The sequence below is a fragment of the Trachypithecus francoisi genome, unplaced genomic scaffold (genome assembly GCF_009764315.1).
Source record: "Trachypithecus francoisi isolate TF-2019V2 unplaced genomic scaffold, Tfra_2.0 Lachesis_group12, whole genome shotgun sequence".
In the NCBI taxonomy this organism is placed as follows: Eukaryota; Metazoa; Chordata; class Mammalia; order Primates; family Cercopithecidae; genus Trachypithecus; species Trachypithecus francoisi.
Window position 1 is genome coordinate 70,931,561 of NW_022681457.1, and position 5,963 is coordinate 70,937,523.

At 49.0% G+C, this 5,963-nt stretch overlaps 1 long non-coding RNA gene across 1 annotated transcript; it reads left to right on the forward strand.

Annotated features, from left to right (window-relative positions):
• Positions 1–947: 947 nt before the first annotated feature.
• On the forward strand, positions 948–5,604 carry LOC117093878. The gene is made up of 3 exons (XR_004441287.1): positions 948–2,017; positions 2,123–2,291; positions 5,255–5,604. It is a non-coding gene; the product is annotated as an uncharacterized LOC117093878 (long non-coding RNA).
• Positions 5,605–5,963: the final 359 nt, after the last annotated feature.

The following is a 5,963-nucleotide window of genomic DNA, read 5'->3' on the forward strand; positions in this document are numbered from 1 at the left end:
AAACAGAAGGTGCCGTGTCCCTCCCGGGGGTTGCGAAGGATCAGGCAGATAACGGATATTACATTCTTAATCCAAGGCAGCCCTGACCACACAAATTGATTCTGAAGCTTCCTCTAAACCATGCTATGGATTAATTATGGTGTGGACCAGTCAGGGTCCTGGTTAAGGGCCACATAAACAGACGCAACCAACTTAAGCAGGAAAAGTGCTTCCAGTTGAAAGGATATTGGTTTGAGCCAAGGGTGGCCAGGCCACTGAGGACTCAGCCACCACTGTACCTCAGAACCAGCCACTTATGGTGGCCCTGCCTGGCAGCCCCTCACCATGGGAATGAGTCACACAGACGACTCAGTTCCCTCTGTGAGACTGCCATTGTCACCATCACAAACACCAGCAACAGCTGACCTTTGCAGAGCCCTCCTGGAGCCCAGGCATGTGCTAAAGACTTCTTCTGTTTTAACTCATTTTATAGATGAGGAAACTGAGGCATAAAAGGCAAAACAAGTTGGGCAAGATTCCAGCCGGTAAGTGGGAAAGCCAGGATTCCACCCACCGACTCGTTCTGGAGCCCATGTTCTTAACTTCCACCGTTTACTTTCTTGCCACCACCTCACATGGTCCTTTCTTCCGGAGTCAAGGTCCCAGCATGGTTCCCAGCTGAGCCTATGTCCCAGATTTCAGGGAGAAGACCACTTGTCCTGCTTTGTGTTTTTGTTTTTGAGACAGTCTCGCTCTGTCACCCAGGCTGGAGTGCAGTGGCGCCATCTTGGCTCACTGCAACCTCCACCTCTCAGGTTCAAGCATTTCTCATGCCTCAGGCTCCTGAGTAACTGGGATTACCGGCATGCACCACCACACCCAGCTAATTTTTGTATTTTGTGTAGAGATGGGGTTTCACCATGTTGGCCAGGCTGTTCTCAAACTCCTGGCCTCAAGTGATCCGCCTGCCTCGACCTCCCAAACTGCTGGAATTACAGGTGTGAGCCACTGCACTGGCCAAAAGAAGAGCACCTGTTCTGCCTCAATTTCTATAGTGGGAGGTATGATCCTGCATCTCAACTCTTTTGAAATGCCTCTGCAGATGGAAGGGGACTCGGTTATTGGACACTCAAAAGCCTCAAGTGCTGATGGCCCCCACAAGACTGAAGTGACCCCTAATAAGGACCATTTGCAAGGTCCAGCCCTCAAAACCTTAGGCTCCCGGGGGGAATCTCAGATACACAGTCTTTGGGGTCCTTAGCAAATAGGGTCATTCATGGGCTCCAGGGTAGACAAGGTAAACTGTGGCATGGGCTGGTGATCTTTCATGGGAAAAGCTGTGCTGGGGCCCCTCAAATGCCTGGAGGTCATGTGTATACAGGCTAGGAAGCCACATTTCCCAAGAGGATGTCGGCAGCCCTTGACCCCAGAGCTGGCATCTCTCACCCTATTTTCCCAAGCGACAGCAGCAGCTGCTTCCCCATCGCTGGAGGTGCATCTCAAGGAGAGAAAGCCGCTATCTTTGTTTGGCATTTTTCGATGTCAGCAGTAGAGAAGCAAAATCAGCCCAAAGGACTGTTTAATTGCAATATAAAAAATCATGCGTTTTCAAGGGAAAAAAGGAGAGTTCTCCACCCCATCGGTTTCCAGTGCAATACCGTATCTGCTGATTCTGACTGCCTCATTCAAATCCAAACAAGTACATTCATCATCCCAAAAAGTGCCATTCAAGCGACTGCTCTCCGCAGGGCCATATTTTGCCTCAAATGTTCCCTAGCTCAATTAAGCCTGGTGCAAGCTACTGAACTCCTAGAGGAGTGGGTGCCAAGGGGGAGAGGCTCCAACAGCGCCTTGGAAAATGCTTTCTTGCTCCTCTGGTTCTCCCATGGTGGAAGGATCATCGGCAGAAGCCCTGGATGAAGTCAGAAGTCCCATCCCAGAAGAATGCCAGCTGTGACCTGGGCATGTGCCTTCCCCTCTTGAGGGCTCAGTTCTCTATCTGTAAAGGCAGAAGGTTGGGCTGGATCAGGGATGGCAAGTAGGTGAAACGTGCACCCCCATTCTCGCTTCCTTGCCCATACCAACATCCCTAATTACTCAAGACTTTATTTACTGAGTCCAGTTCCAATCCTTCTCAACACAGCACTCCAGGCCACCAGCACTTGAGATGAAGCGTGCTACCATCCTGGGCTCCACGTCTCCTGGGTTCTTTCCAAGTCACACGCTTGAACCTTGACAGCAGCCATAACAGCCAACAGACCCTCACTGTGTGCATCTTGTGGGCCAGACAGCATTCTGTGTGCTTTGCCTAAGTGAGTACTTAACACACCCAGTAACCTCATTACTAATGTCTGCACTTTATGGATGAGGCACAGACAGGGTAAGTAACTTGCCCAAGGTTACACAGCTGGTAAGTAGAGGAGCTGGAATTCCTATTCAGGCTGTCTGGCTCCCGATTTGGAGCTCTTAACCCCTCACGAGGGTGGACACAAGTCAATCAACACAAAAACCAGCCTCTGGGCAGAAGCAGGGGCTACACCTGGGTCATCTTTATGTCCCCATCACTCTGTACTCAGTCAATGTTTGTTGAACAGCAAATGAATAAATGAATGAAGTGAAAATTAGAGAGACACAGGGAACAGCACGGTCATAATGATATTAATAATGGCTGCTGTTTATTGAGTGCAGACTCTGTGCCAGACATGACACTGTCTCACTTGGGAGGAGCTCAATAAATATTCGTTGAAAATGACGATCCTAATACTTGCCCTTGGTGTCCCTCCCCTGCTCCCACCCCACCTCTGCTCCTGTCTCCTGGCCAAGGACCAACAACCAGGGAAGGAAACAGTCCGACCACGCTCAGCAGAGGCTTGTCCATTTTTTTGACTATGACATACAGAAAGGAATTTGTTTTATACACACGCCTTGAAACAGCAGTCCCACAAAACAATATTTACCCTTCCTAATTGCAAAGTATTGTAATCTCTTTCTAGTCTATCCTATCAAAAGAAAACCCTTGTGGTGACACACTAAGTCGATTTCCGGGTCCATTAGTGGGTGGTGTGATTTGAAAAACAGCACTCGCGGGTCAGGCACTAATAAGAGTTGGTATCGAGTGCTCACTACCAACTGTGCAGTTAGTCACCCATTTGACTCACACAATGGCCGGGTAGTTAGGTCATTACTATCCCTGTTTTTCAGATAAGGGGATTGAGACCCGGGAGCTTGAGTTCCTTAGCGGTCCATTCCTGATCTATCAGTCAACTATTGCAGCAGAACAAACAACTTCAAAATCTCAGTGGTGCAAATCAATAAACATTATTTTCTCACTCCCAAATTTGCGGGTTGGCTGGAGTAGCTCTGTGTTCCATGTCTCTCATCCTCATCCTGAGACCAGCAAGCCATCCAGGACATCTTCTTTCCCCAGCAACAGCAGTGACACAGAATAAGCCTTGCTGCAAAACACGTTTCAAGCCCTGCTGCATCACATTTGCCACCTCCCAAGTCTCAGGGATGCACTGCTGCACTTTTAATTAAGCATTTGTGCTCTTCAGAAGAAGAGAAAAGACACAGATCTATGCGTAACAGTACAGCAGCACTACATATTTCATTCTGACTGCTTTTGGAGTGCGGAGTCAAATGAAAATAGCATTTAAAAGTCATCCATTTGCTTGAGTCCAGGAGTTCAAGATCAGCCTGGGCAACATACTGAGACCTTGTCTCTACAAAGAAATAGCTGGATGTGGTGGTGCATGCCTGTAGTCCCAGCTACTCAGGAGGCTGAGGTGGAAGGGTGGCTTGAGCCTGGAAGGTCCAGGCTGCAGTGAGCCAAACTCGTGCCATGGCACTCCAGCCCGGGTGACAGAGCGAGACTTTGTCTCTAAACAAACAAACAAAAAATGTCAACCTTTTACATGCTCTATGGTGAGACTTATAGTTTTGTTTCCGTGTTTCCAGTGAACTTATTCCTTTAAGAAGGAGGGAAGGGAAGAAAAAGAAGAGGGAAGAAAGGAAGGAAGGAGAAGGAGAAGGAGAAAGAGAAGGGGAAGGGGAAGGGGAAGGGGAAGGGAGGGAGGGAGGAAGGAAGGAAAGAAGGAGCTGGGGGAGGGAGGGAAAACCCACAGGGTAGATATGTGGGCGAATGGCCTCCCATCTCTGAGCTGAATTTCTTCACCTTTAAAATGATGATACAGATGAATACATTTTTAACATGCCGTTGAATGACAAAATTAGGTTATAGCACAGCACATAGAGGAGTGCCTCATTTTTGCAGCTTTGTATTTGTATAATATATATGCATGTGCACACATATTTAGGTGCATAGAGAAGTCTCTGAAAAAGGTTCACCCAAGTCTTACCACTGATTCCCTCACAGTGGTGGGATCTGGAGTGATTTTTGTTTGCTCTGTGTACTTGCGCTGTTCTGCATGAATGTTTTTATCAGGAAAATTCATTACGTAGATCATCAGAGAAAGCAACAAGGGCAGTCATAGTTTGCTAAACAAAACCAGAATCACCAGTGCCCGTGCCCTGTTCCCTGTGCCTTCTGCTGGAGGCAGCCCCCACCCCCAGCCAGCCCTCTTTTGAAGCCTAGGCAAGCTTATCTCCCGGACAGTGTTCAGACCCCCACACACTCCTCCACACCCCAGCCTCACGTCCTTGTTCCTCCTGTTCAGCACCCTGAACACACTGGCATCTTATCTTTCACATTCCTTTTGCCTCCCTGTTCCCCAGACATTTAACAGCATGGGGTCAATCTCCACTAACACCCTGTGAGGCTACAATGCATTCATCCATCCTTCCACCCATCCATTCGTTCATGCATTTTTCCATATAGTCACCCATCTATCCATCCATTCATCAGCATTCACTGGAGCTCACTCTGTGTGAATGTCTGTGCTGGTTGCCAGGGACCCCTAGATAAATCAGATGCCCACTCTCAGAGTACCCCAGGCTAGCATGCACACGTACCGGCTAACAGTGGCATGGACAAAATGCTGTAGGAGCACAGAGGAAGACCTTGATTCTCCTGCTCTAACTCCCATGTTTACAAATAGGGAATATCAATGATCACTTCCATTATACAGACAGGGCACAACAGAGGCCACGATGTCAGAGGTGAAAGGCCCTTGGGGGACTCTATTAGGGACAGCAGGCACATGGTGTGTGTAGCATCACTCCCTGCATCTCCAGACCATGGCAGACATTACTAATCAAACAGGCATCTTTCCCAAGAAGCCGAGGCCCCTCTGAATCAATGTCAGTTCTGTTCTAGGCAGCCATACCCAGCAACTGGAGTTGGCATTTGCGTCATCAAGTCCAGTCTCGGATGGGGGAGTGGAGACCGACAGGCTCAGAGGCACCTAAGGCCACTGTGAGTTAATCTCCTGAGTTGTTCTCAGAGGGATCTGACCACAGAGGGGTAGTGCCAGAGTTTACTGTGTGCAACTCCAACCTGCCTCCCTACACCTTGAACAGAAGAACTTTTGCTGTCTCTGCCTTCTGCGCCCTGATCGCAAGGGAGGAGACACGATCCTCAGCTGAAGAAATCCAGGAGGCATTGTAGCAGGCGGCTTTTTGGCGGGCCCCATAAGTTACCAAGTGGATTAGGAAGGATAAGCAAGCCGGAAGACGCCAGGCCCACACACAGTAACAGGCCTGGCCTGGACGTATTTCATTTCTGATCACACTGGATCGAGCAAGAATTATGGACAAAGTCTATAAACCTAAGCACTGTGCCTGATAATTTACACTGCTCACTGTCATTTTTAATGCACGGTGTCTGCCTCTCTCCAACCTGGGAACACTAAATCTGGCCACTTGAAGAACCACTTCATGCTACAATATGCCAGGAATCTTTTTCCAGGTTTGGTTCTCATGGATCACCCGCACCCAGCAGGAGCCCTGAGCCCCCACCCGTGACCCTGCAGGGGGACTCAACAAGTGGTTGAGTCCAGCAGAGCAGGCACTGGACACGTGGCCTG